A 14,988-nucleotide genomic window follows, 5' to 3' on the forward strand; every position below is an offset into this window, starting at 1 on the left:
CAAGTTGAGAATGAAAATCTGAAACTAAACGTATGTGCAAAACAACGGCTCGTTGTATGTTTAGTAAAGATTTCCTTCCCTCTTGCAATTTTTTCTATGTTATACAACAAAATTATTATTATATATGATTAGCAAATCACTGCCAGCCCTTATTTTAGGAAATATTATTTTAACACATAAGTTTTTATCTGTAGTGTTCGTAACGAAATGTTTATGTAAAAGTTCTGCAATTCTTTTTAATTTGTTTTGATATAAAGCCTTCTTTACCTTATGAATCTTTCTTTGACCTATTTTCGAATTTCTCCTTTTTTTAATCTAAACTCTAGATTTCTTTCCGCATAACGCAAAAAATATAAAAAACAAAAATACAAAAATATATAAAACCGAAAAACATAAAAAAATCAAAAATCAAAAATGCAAAAAATATATAATAAAATAAATAAAAAATAGAAATTGTATATATTTACGAACATTTGTAAAAACTATATGATGTAAAACTATAAAACCTGAGATAATGTAATTTTAAAGGAAAAATTTGTTAATATTAATTATTTTGTAATAAAAAAAAAATACAAAAAAAATAAAAAAATACAAGAAAGTCTTGTCCAATAATTTTCACTTAAAAATTCTATTTTCAACAATTTGTTTAAAAATCTTTTTGCTCTTTTGCATTCCAGTTTTTTTAATGTCTGTCGAAATTGTACTTTTAGAAAGTGCTATTTTCATCTCTTTTTTTTTGTATTAAATTATCAAAATTTAACCCCAAACCACGGCATAGTTCTTGTATATTGGGAATAAAAGGGTGTTGAAATAAAGGGTTATTCAGTTGTAAAAAAAATAAAAAAATAAGGTCTGTAATTAACAAGTTTAACTTATTTCGTCTGATGAGGTTTGAAATTTCCTAGATTTTAAATAGAGAAGTCGTATTAATGTGTATCGAAACATTCAAAAGTGATTTCAGTACGCTCTTTCAAATTCTATCTAACTTTTTCATTAACTCGTCGCTATTCTTACATAGCTTAATATCGTAAGTCAAGGTAGGAGCTGCCAACGATTTATATAGGAAATGGAACTCGGGTGGGCAAATTGAATTCCAGACTGAATAAGAGTTTGTGCAACCGCTCTAAAATTTAAAACTTTTTAAATCCGTATTTGAACAACTGAGTGATGCAAAAATTGAACGTTCGGTATCCCATGCGAACTTCAGGTGTTTAAGTTTATTCTTAAGATTTTAATACCAGAAATGGTTTTCATATTGCATTGTATCTGTGCTTTACTTAGAGTCAGGAATTTTTTGGCATTCAATATAATACAATTTAAACTACTGCTAACACGTTTTCATAAGCTTTTTGAGACCAGAAAGGGTAAAGCTTAATAGTATAGCATCACCAGCACCTGATATCAGTCTCGTATAGCTACCATAATAATTGTTTTTGAGAAGGCTTTCAGTGTAGATATTATAAAGGTTAGGTAAAAGAATTGAACCTTGTCTTACTACTTGCTTTAGTCAAAAAAACTTGATTTGCAACCTTGATAAAATCTGTCGCGCTACTTTTGTTGTACAATGAAGAGGTTTTATCAACTATAAAGAGTAACTTTTTATAAAATATAAAATTTTTCTCAAATCTCAAATACGGCCTTTTGTGAGTCTAAGGAGCATAATTACACAGGTTAATTGTTGCTTTTTTCATGTTTAATTATTTTTTAATTAAAAGTTTAGCACATAGCATGGAATTGTTATCATTAAATCCAAATTGAAGGAGGTGAGTATTTCTAATAACCGGGCATATAAATAAGATTGGGTAATTAAGAATTTTTTTAAAACTGATAGGATGCTGATTTCACGATAGTTGCTATGGCTATCTAAATGGATTATAGCAGCAATCCACCAAGAGATACAATAGTTTATGTCAATATTGATTTTTATTAAAATGTGTTATTTTCGGAGTCTTCAGTATCAAATCCTGAAGTAATGAATTCTTTGTCTTTTTTATTATTAACGGTAAAGATCTAGAATTAGTATTTTTGTTAAAACATCTGAAAGCACTCCGACAGATTTTCGTCTCACTATTTTATAGGTTTTCAATTTTAATATACTGCTTGCAAACATTATTACTTCGAGCTAACTTAAGGACTTAGCGAATGTTTTTTCGAGCTATAAGATAACGATTAAATGTTAACGATGAAATGTTTTATGAATCCAGTATCTCTCCTTTTTAGGAAAAATATAAAAAATAGTTTTACAGCAACTTAGCTTGAATGTCCACCATGATTTTAAATACAACGATTGCTTTTTTTATTTAAAGTTTCCTTAAAAGCTATTTTAGCACTATCAGTAATTATATTATTGCTTAAAGCTGTGGTCAAACCTAATTTTTTTATGCTATAGTATTTCTTTTATCTTTTTAAAAAATAAAATTAATATAAGTGGATTACAGAAAAACAGTTATCAGACAGAATAAACATTAATTAAAAGATTATTCGAAATTCCTTGAAAACAAATATAAAAAAATCCTTGTTCAAAAACGAAAACCCTATCCTTTGTTGAATCTGTTACACTCTATACTTGTTCAAAAAAAAAAAAAAAAAATATATATATATATATATATATTTATATATATATATATATATATATATATATATATATATATATATATATATATATTTATATATATATATATATATATATATATATATATATATATATATTTATATATATATATATATATATAAATATATATATATATATTTTATTATAATACGATTTTTTAAATAATATGATTTTATAAATCATATTAAATAAAGTTGCATTATTTTATTTAGAAAAAAAGACAATATAAACATTAAATTATGATAACATTTTAATTCCTGAATATTTTGGAATATTTATTCGTTTCCGCGGTTTTATAAACTAACATATTGTTGTATTTGCGGAAGACATATTTCGTAATTTTAAATTCTGTGTGTGTATGTGGTGTATCCATAACAATCTATAAAAGGTATACTATCTGCGGTTATATACAAAAGTATTATTGTAAAATACATGTGACTTAAACAAAGAATGAATATCATTTGTTTTCTTTAATCAATATACTGTTTGGAAACCAAGATGCCAAGATCGACAAGACTTAAAACAAGGGCAAATCTTTTTGAAGAAGAGGATTTTAAAGTAAATCTTACAGAAATAATGTTTTCAACAAAGACATTATTCTCTACTTTTGGTTTAGACGATCTGGAGACAAAATAACTCCAACAAAAAAGCTAATTGCTTGTACCATTGGTCGTCAAACAGCAAAGTGTTCTGGTCTTGGTAGCTGTCCTAAAAACTGCATTATGTTTGCAGTTAAGAAACCATGGATAGACGGAGGATAAAAGAATGGGGTACTCACTGACCCATTTATAAGGTAGACCTAACAAAATTTAATTTATATTAAAGGGGCAGGTTACCATAAACGCACCACAAAATTTGGATAATATAAAATTTTATAAACCTGTAATATATTATTAAAGGAAGCATATTACTGATCTGATCAACAGCTGGGAGAATTTAAAGAAAAGTAAGTGTATGAACTCAAAAGAAGCAAGAAAAGCTACACAAGCTAAAAAGGAAAGAAGGTTTTCTGGATTGCTAAACCAAATTTCCAAGATATTCTAAAGAAGGCTTGTCTTAATAAGAAATCGTATTGTACCGGTATGAACTTTTTGAGAGATCAAAAGGCCAGTCGTAAAATAACTCTGGGTAAAAAAGACAAATTTTATAACCGGAGAATTAAGAAGAGAAAACAGAGAAAATTGAAACATCCACAGTTAGTACACAGTGTTGAGCAGTTTTCTCAGATAGATGATTTTACTACAAAGCTACAGTTTTCCTCAGAAACCAGTGATATAAATACCAGCATACCTCAGATTGTTCGTTTGATTTTGATCAGCCAGGTCCAAGTAATGACACGCCACAGTTAGTCAAGGATTTTGTAAAACATATTGCTATGACTTCAGTTTCCAAAAATACTTCCTCCAGAGATTTGCTGCATGTGTGTACAGATTTGGTTGTTAGTTCAGGTGGAAATGTTGAAGACTTTTTACTGTCTGAATCTACTATTTGGCGGGCAAAAAAGAAAACCATTCAGAAAAATGCTGCAAAGCTCAAAATAGGGGTTAATAAAGGTGCTGAGAAAGCACTTCTCCCCATAATAGCTCACTTTGATGGAAAAATTATGGAAGATATTACTAATCGGAAAAAAGAAAAAAGAGACAGGTTTGCTGTTTCAACTAATATTGATGAAGACATTAAGCTTCTTGGAATTCCAGCAATGAAGCGTCGAACTAGAGCTGCTAATTATGAGACTTTGTATAATGTACTGGAAGATTATGGAATACGTGACGATGTGAAGGGATCTCAAACATTTCTGGTAGCAAATTACCTCAGGTAAAACAGCAGCTCCGGAAAATTTAATACTCAAACGGTTTCAGACAAACTGAAATGACATCAAGGAAACTGTTGATTCTTCCAATTTAATAAGGTTTGATACCAATTCCATCAGCAATACTTTCTTGGCAACCCAGATTAAGGAAACTATCCAGTTTTGCAAAGATGCATTAAACACTGACATATTTCCAAGAGGGGATTATAGGGAGTTATTGGAACTTACCCTGACGTATCTGTACCCTAAAATATTTTTCAAAGTTCGAGCTCCAGGCTGTGTTTCTCATGCTAGGTTCATGTCAAAAGCCATTTACTACTTGAAGATTCAGATATTGAGTACACATCTGCCTTATGATTTGACTGCTGCCCAGTATAAAAAGTTGAAGACAATGGCAGAATTTATCTCGATTTTATATTCTGTCTGGTTTTTGAGAACTTCATTGCCCTCAGCTGCGTCATTTCAGGATGTAAAAGCCTATTGGCAAATGGTGAAGTACAAAGAATATGTAGAGAAACGCGACTCTAAATCCAAGAGAGTTCTAAACGGAATTGAAAGTACAATGATGTCAATGAAGAGACACACCAGGTACTTGGACGAAACTTTGGTTCCACTTGCTCTCCTAGACCCTACCCTTCCTGATGTGGAGAAAAAAAACATCATTCTCCAAACCAGTACCTGATTATTTTCAGCATTCAGTGATGTCAAATTTGATAAACGAGTTAAAATTTAAACAAGAAGTGCTGCCAAGACTTGCTCCATTAATTGAAAAGAACACTTAGTTCATCTTCAGTTTATTAAACTTGACAAGAATGGGGGACAAACTTTGGTTAAACTGTCCCGCTCCTATGTGGTGCTATGTTGACCAGTTCAAAACATTCTCCAATTTTGTAAGTAAACTTGAAGTAGTGAACGATTGTTCTAAAAAGGGCTGTAAAACTTGCATTAGAGTTTGTGAACAATGTTCACAATAAGGATGATTGTCAAGAACTTATACTAGCTGTACAGCAAAGACGAGATCACCTCCGTGGGTCAGAAACCAAGGAACAGTTGCAGCTAGCTAGCATATGAAGCAATAGGAAAGCAGAGAAAAAAAATAACATGATTTATATACTATATTTATGCATTGCAATATATTGTATTATATATAAATATCATGATTTTAATATTTATATTGCCAAATGATTTTTTTTTTGCTAAAGAAAATAAAGTAATTTTGAATAATATGATTTATAATAAAATTCAAATAACTTTGCCCCACCCCCTCCTTTTAACGAAGAAGGGATAGAGGGGGTATAAAGCTCCAATAATTGGGTGAGGGAGGCGGATAGCTATTGAAATGCTCCTTCTATATAAACATTATTAATGCTCAGTTCTTATACTAGTTTTTAAACTTTGGCCTAAATATGAAGAATAAACCAGCGTCAGTTTTACATAGTAATGCGTCATTTTATGTAAAAAAACCGGTTTTTTCATGTAGAATAAATACCGTATTTCTTTTGGTCCTATCCTATTCTAAATAAGTAGTGCAAAATATACCATATAGAAGAAAAGTTTGCTTTTCGTGTTGATTTTTAAGGTCCCCGCCAGACCCCTGAAGTTTGGTTTTTATACATGTTAAATACATAAATAAAACCTATGTTTTTATACACAAATTTGACTGGTGGGGACCTCTTAAGTCACGTGACATTATAACTTTTGGACTTGAAATTATTTTTATATTGATGGTCAACCAGGTAGGACCAACTTGATTTTCAAAAATTCGTCAAATATTAGTCATTCTAATATATATAGCTGAGAGAGATTTTCAAGATTTTCGAAATAAAGATTTTACTTTGTTACGAACTATAGTCGGTTGGAAAGTGTAAAATAACTACTGAAATGCCCAAATTAGCGTGAAGATAATATTTAATTAATGCTTGATTCCTCATAAAAGTATTGTTTAAGTCTTACAATAAAATATGTTGTAACAGTTGCTAATGAAGAGATTTTCATCAGCTACATTTAGTTGTACAACAATAGCTTAGTAAAGCCTAATGTTGCAGACAAAAATCATTTGACATTAACGCACGTGCCATTGTGACTTTTCGTGAAAAGAGTATCTTCCTTAGAAACACTTAGTGGAATATGCGTATGAAACCACCAATCAACAAAAAAAGCTACATCACGTTTTGGACGTTTATCAAATTTTAGTTGATAGAATATGAAATCTGGTTCTGATGTATTAATCCCTACAGGCGAAACATGAAAAGACATTATGTGTAACTTTAATAACTCATGGCAGAAACTTGGTTGCAATTTAAATGACGAAGTTGCTTCTGCAATTTTAGTTAAATATATATGGTAATAGTTATGTTTTCAGTTAAATATATATATTAAATATATTGACTTCCAAATAGATACAAAATTTATGTTTAAGATAGAAGTTATAAAATACGCGTATTCAATTGAATATGAAAAGCTCCAGCGGATTTTTAAAAATAATTTTGTTGAAAGAACCTCCCAAAGTGTTGGAGTATCTTAAGCTGTTCTAGACTTGAATAATGAACTTTTGTTTTAGAAATGACTGATAAATGAATGATAGAAAGCAAAAAAACGATGTATAACTATTATTTTTTAGAAATTAAGAGCTTATCAAAAAGTTTCTTGTGATCAAAACGAAATTGAAGGTGCAGTTTATGGAGGAGTTTCAAATAAACTTTTTGTTTTTATTTTTAAAACGAATTTAATCAAAATCATGTTTTATATATAGTAAATTGAACAATTTGTAATGAAATGTTCATTAGCAACGATAAAAACCAGGCAATGCAGTTAAAAAAAAAATTCTAAAAATGATTTAAAAAGACTTTTAAAATTTGTGATACAATAAAAGTACTGATATGAACAAATAATGATACTGCAAATATTAAACAAAACTTTTTTATGAGAGAAAGCAAAGTGTGTTTAATCAATTTAAAATTTGTTTACTACCCAGTAAACATTGAACAATTGGTAAGTACCATTAACGGCCCAACAGTAATAAAACAGTTGGCTAACAGTTGGTACCATTACCGGCCCAACTGAAAAATGAAAAATGAGTTGCATATTTGAAATCAAAATGAGGAATGCTATACAAAAGACAAATTGTTTGCTCGGCAGAAGAAAAAATTTTTGTTGTTGTTGACCTGTGTAATAATACAGTAATAAACATTGTAATAATAACAGTAGTAAAAACAATAACAACTACAAATATAATAAAAATAGTAGAAATTTACAACAGTAACAATAATAAAATTTAGCAGTAAACTTTTAATACGGGTTATGAGTAATTAAATCATTAATAACAAAAACATTAATAACTTGATATATTATCTAAAAAATTAATTACAAATTTATCTATAAACAATGTTTTAACTTTGACTCCCTATCAGCAATATCATTGCTTATAGTCCACGACATAAAGACCGCATAATCATTAATTATTTCTAAAATTTGTCACAACACATGTACCAGAAGAATAAGATTCAAGTAAAGCATGCAAATACCTAAAAAATAAATTAAAAAAGAATTACAATTTTTAATTTAAAAAGTATTATTTGCATTTTATTATTATTAGAATTAGAATAATAATGCAACAGAAAATATAAACAACAAAAAAATAGCTATAACAGCCTAGGTCTATCAACACAAAACACAGTAACAAAAGCGCATAGCATAAAATATTTGTAAGCACACATTACTGTGTCTCCAGAGTAATTAAAAAACAAAAGATTGTAAAAAGGCTGGACAACAAAAAGCAGCAACGCTGGAAAATAAGACCACAACTTAATAAGATATTTTATTAACTAAAATACTTGGACTAAATAAGATTTTATTTAATACAATATTTGAACAATCGATATATAAATGGTCATTATCAATTGTGGTATAAAGAAATGCGTAAGAGCTCAGTAATTCCAACAGTTTTATTAATTTTCCCTCTCATCTAAGAAAGAGAGGGAGTAAAAGAAAGCGTTTCCAAAGCAGCATGTTAAAAAAAGTGAAAAAACACGCAATAAATAGTGGTAACTGGTTTTATTATGTTACCACTAAAGAAAATTATTTTTACCTTGATTTAATTTCAAGCATTTATTAATTAAGCTCCAGCTTCTCCTTAACTGTTGACTAATGATTAATAGAGTAAATTTCACATCATATTAAATTTACAAAATTAAAACCGTGTTTCAACAGTAAGCAAACTAATGGTGATGACAAAGGCAACTAAAAAAAGAAAAGAAAAAAGAACATAATTATCTTTGAAATTATAAAAAAAATTAAAACCATTTGTAAAATTCATACTTTGCTTTGTTCTAAATTGCCTAAAGTAAAATCAAATTAACAGACATTAACACTGCTTGACACTAAATTCTGGCAAATACAAATACAACAATGGTGTCATCATAAAATTAAATTAAAAACTCTAGCAAATGTCAAAATTTATACCTGAATGTGTAACTAATAGATAAAAGTAAAATATTTGTACTTACCAGCGTAACGGTTATATTAAAATGTGAAGGAGAGTTTGAGTTTAAAAGTTTAATCAAAAGGTAAAAAAGTGTTTGAAAGAAAAAAAAAGATAAACTGCTTCAAATTAAACTGACTCTATTCACTTAGACCACGCGACTAAACATTTAAATAAAATATAGTTTTTGATACATTTATAAAACTTATGGGAAAATTTTACGATTCAAAAGCATGTGGTATACAATCGGTTAATGGTTGGCACAGAATGCCAATAGTTAGCCATCTATAGCCAATACTCGCCCGTCAGTTGGACCAACTAAATCGTGTTTACTGGGTAACCTTTTTAATTACTAATGTATTTGATGTAATAGATTTAAAATAAACTAATTTGTTCCTGACTGTTAAAGATAAGCGATGGGAAATAAAAATTCATCAACTCACTCTTTGGGGCCACTCAATAAGGAAATGCGCTGCACAATGCATCTTTTTCATTTTTTGTAACAAGTAACCATAATAGATTAATGGTACAGATAAGTAAAATAATAAATATCGTAAACATAAAGTCAATATGCAAAGTATATATCCAAGAAAAATTTTACTCATGCTAAACCTCCATTAAATAAAAAGAAAGCGCTAAACATTTATCAAATCTATACTGATATACTATTTATGCTAAAATACAAAATGGGATTAGTTACTTCACAACTAACAGAGCACTTCTTTCATTCAACTGCCAATAAGTTTAATACAAGAAAAAATTTTAACTTTATCGTACCCCGAAAAAATACTCACAAATCTCTTTCACTTACCGCGGTCCCTATTTAAATAAAAAATTAATTCCGAAATATTCACTCTTCTGATAATACATTTTTTTAAAAATTAAAACTTAAAAAAACCTTGTGTTAAATATAGATAACTAAAAAAAATAATAACGAAAAAATATAGGATAGTTCTAGTTTCATACTTATGTATGAACCAAAACACACACACAGATATATATATATATATATATATATATATATATATATATATATATATATATATATATATATATATATATATATATATATATATATATATATATATATATATATATATATATATATATATATATATATATATATATATATATATATATATATATATATATATATATATATATATATATTGGCCGTGGCCAAGATGCCCAGCAAAAAAAAGGGCCCCAATCGAATTGCAACAAAACTAAATTTTTTTTTTGGAAAGTTTTCATTAGAAAATAATTGTGTAAAAAAAAAATTTTACTTTTTTATTTTTCCAAATATTTTCGTGATTAAAAAAAATAAAATCATATAATAGAAATATAACTGAATGATCATCTATAAAGGAACTAAACTATCTAAAAAAAAATTAAGCAAACTTTATTTATACAAAGTAGTATAAAAATTTGCATATAGTAAATCATATATATATATATATATATATATATATATATATATATATATATATATATATATATATATATATATATATATATATATATATATATATATATATATATATATATATATATATATATATATATATATATATATATATATATATATATATATATATATATATATATACAGTTGTGGCCAAAAATTAAGGCAGGCCACGTTTTTTGAACTTTTTTAACTTCTTGTTTATTTATGGCGTTATTACCTTGGATACAAATATTTTTTTATTATATTTTGATTTTTTGAAGATATTTGATTTACACCGTCATGTTGCCGTAGTTGTGATATAATGGGTAAAAAGCGTGATATTATTAACTTTGTTAAAGGTAAAATAAATGCACTATTTTCGGAGGGCTATTCGCAAAGTAGTGTAGCAAAGCAATTAAAAATATCAAGATGTGCCGTTGAAAATGCTTTACGCTTGCAAGACTATTCAAATCGCAAAAATTGTGGTAGAAAACATGTGAGTACATCACGAGAAGACTTTAAGTTTTTAAAGAATATTGTTATTAGTGAGCCCCACACAACATCTGCAAGGTTATCACAACTTGCAATGGAAAGGGGATATACTATTAGTTCGAGAACAATTAGAAGAAGGTTGTGTTATGAATTTGGTCTAGTTGCAAGAAGACCAGCTAAAAAACCTTTATTAACTTCATCTCAATTACAAGCTAGGATTAAATTTTGTAAGAGTTTAAAAGACAAGACACCGGAATGGTGGGAACGCGTAATGTTTACATACGAAAGTACGTTTCAAAAAATTAGAAGCACGGGCTATAATTATGTTAGAAGATCTGTGGAAGAACGCCTGAATCCAAAGTATACCATAAAAACAGTAAAACATTCTCATTCAGTCATGGTATGGGAGCAATAACAGCGCCAGGTTGATGCGGGTTGCACATCTTTAAAAAAGGTGAAAAAGTCAATGCACAAAAGTATCTAAGTGTATTGAAAGACAAAGTGAAACTGCACATGGAAATTACTAAAACCGGCATTTTCCAGCAAGATTCAGAACCTTGTCATACAGCTAAAACAGTTGAGAAGTGGTTTACTGATAATAAAATTGAATTATTATCTAATTGGCCCTAGTTTACCCAATCTGAATGTTATCGAGAACTGCTGGAATAAAATGAAGCAGAAAGCTGCTGCACATCAGCCAAAATCTGAAGAACATCTTCAAAAAGTTCGTAAAGAAGTGTGGACTAATGAAATCACTCGAGAATTTTGTAAAACATTAGTACCTAGTATGACAAGAAGATTACAAGCCGTGCTTGATAATAAGGGACATCCGACAAAGTATTGAACAATAGCATTCAAGTCATTTAAACTTTTGCTATAATTTGCGGCTATAACTATTATTTTATTGAATATTAACAATTTTTGATAATTTTTATCTATCTTTTTTTAATCTATTTTACATTTTCTATTGTGCTTATTCAATAAAAAATTTACACTGCAAAATTTGAGTTATTTTTTATGACGTGCGTTAATTTTTTGGCCACTACTGTATATATATATATATATATATATATATATATATATATATATATATATATATATATATATATATATATATATATATATATATATATATATATATATATATATATATATATATATATATATATATATATATATATATATATATATATATTTTTGAGAGAACATATATTAGTATCTATATAATAAATACTGAGCTATTGAATATAGGAAGAAACGCCATTTCACTACAACTTTGAGCATTTAAAACAGAAAGAAATATTTAAATTATACATAAAGGTTTAGATAGTGTTCAAATAATAATTTAAAAGCAGTTTAATAAATTTATATCGAAATAACTTATTTATAAAGACATTTCTTGTTAAATAAAGACAACGTTCAAACGTCAAATTAGATATGATTCATAACTAATTTGATTCATATCTAAGTTATATTATGAACATTAATAAAACAATTTCTTTTAAATTTACAAATTTTTTAATTATACTTTTACTATAAAATATCAAGGTTTATAATATCAATATCTTACATAAGTCAAACATTGCTAATATGAATGTTATATATATATACATATATATATATATATATATAAATATATATATATATATATATATATATATATATATATATATATATATATATATATATATATATATATATATATATATATATATATATATATATATATATATATATATATATATATATATAAATAATCAATGAATCCCTCTGGCTCACGCCAACGTCAGGGAAAATGTAAAATAGGTAACAAAAGTGCAGCAAGAAATAAGGTGACTGCTACAAAATATTTTTCAATGAAATTTGGAGGTTGCATAGATAAATGAATAATTTAAACAAAAAAATTGAATAGAAAAAAAAAGACTATATCCTGGACAGAAGTTCTGTGGTGAAATTAATTTCACCACAGAAGTACTGTCAAAATTTTGACATAAATAAACTCGTTAATATGTCAAGTGATTATAACTAAAACCAAATCGAACGAATGCTTCAACTATTCTTATTTCTAAAAATAATCTATGTTGATAACGAATATTATAAAAAGTTACTCCACAAAGTCTTTCTCAAGCACGCTAACTTTGAAGAGACTACGAAATACGTGCCACAAAATTTTAGGACAAAATTCGGTTCCGTAAAACGTGATAGTCATGTACCTACTTATAAAACGAGGATAGCATGCTAAAAGATCCTGTTTCAAAAAAGATTAAAAACAATACCCACTCTCCATCCAAGTGTCATGGACAAATAACTATTGCAAATAATTAGGTATTAATGAGATTGCTGTAATTAGTCATCTGGTAATTTCTGTTCCATAATGTTTAAAATTGCAAATCATAAAAAAATATTGAGCACACAATTCTAAATACATTGCTGGTATGGTATGTAGCTACCAAATGCCCTTCATATGTATGTTTACTACTTATCTACAAAGTCATGCAGAATCTTTGAAAAAATAAATAAGGAAATAAAACAGACGTTATATTACCATCAAAAATTAATTGAATGATTTTCCATTGCTTTTTTATTGAAAATTTATTTTGGTAATATTGGTGCAATACAATATGCAAAATTATTACTCAAAGGTGGCGTAAAATTTTGCCAGAAATGTCTGCTTAATATTTGAAGAAATGTATATACAGAAAAATTCAGAACACTCTGGTGAAACAGGTCTGAACTTTTCAAAAGTGGTATACGATAGAAAATTTTTAAGAACATTTATTACATAATTTTTAAGAACATTCTGTATATAATAAAAAATGCCTCAATTATAAAAATTTATAGTAATTGATTGAGAAATACAGCCATTGAAACTTTGACTATTTTTTTAACAGTGCTTTTAGTGTGTAAGTTTAGTTTGCAATAATCATGCAAGTAATTTTTGAAGATTTAATATACTGCTATCAGTAGATAAATATTGCTCTAAAAAAGTTTATTTAATGGAATTGTGGATTTACTTTAAAATGTATATTCAAATGACTTCCGCCATTTGAATATACCAAGTTCAAAGATGATGTTACAGTTAAACAGGAAATTATTTTAACAGCAGATTTATATAAAACCTCAAAACGTACAAATAAAGTGTTAAATCCAAGAAAATTTAAACAAAATGATAAAAGCCTAAACTTTAATTAGCTATGGCATTGTGGATAAAAATCTAATACAAATCTTTCTGCTCAGTTGCAGTAGTTGAATAGTTCTTTTTAATTAAAGATCTTTTAAGTTACAATTATAATTGTTTTCAGTAAGTTCGGGCAGCATCAGTAGACGAGTTGCATTAACTTTTGGTTATTTAAAATTTTGTGCTCTGAATGCGTTGCTAAAATTAAAATTTTATTTAAAGAATGGTGATATCAAATAAATTAACAATTAAAAACATTTTTCAACAAATATTTTACTTCAGTCATCCTGTTTGAAGATATCCCTGTCAGAAGTAGTAGAGAAGGCATCTTCCATATCCATATCGCAGGTTATACAGCAAAAAGTTTAAAAATGGTTTATTAAATGTTAACAGATAAACAATATATTGACAATTTATGTTTGTGAATTATTTTCAATTTCAAATTTTACTTTTAATCTTATTATCAATGTTGATTTGTCATTCTGAACAACTGCTCAGTTTGTTTTAAATTTGTTTTGCGTTATAAAAACTTTTTTCTGAGCATCTGATACTGAGGATAAATCTCTAACAAACCATTAATATATTGCAGTAATATATTTTTATATATAACTAATATATTTTTTATTATTATTAAAAAAGTAATTACTGATAAAAACTGTGTGGATAATATAGTTAGTTTATAGTGTTTTCTTTAGAGTATAAATATAAAGTTGACCTAAGATGTTTTGATTATGTTTTGATTATGTTTTGATAATGAATCTCAAGCTAATAAATTTATCGAATTTTTAGAAGTATGTTTTCTGTTTGAATGTGTATGTGAGCCAACATTCCAAAAAGCAAGATACGATCCAACTAATATTCTAGACCTTATTATTACAAACGATAAAGAAAAAAATATTTTTATAACTCACTCAGCTCCTTTATGGAATGTCAAACCGGGTCATCAATTACTAAAGTGTTGTTATCTAAT

Source organism: Hydra vulgaris, chromosome 02, assembly GCF_038396675.1.
Source record: "Hydra vulgaris chromosome 02, alternate assembly HydraT2T_AEP".
Classification (NCBI taxonomy): Eukaryota; Metazoa; Cnidaria; class Hydrozoa; order Anthoathecata; family Hydridae; genus Hydra; species Hydra vulgaris.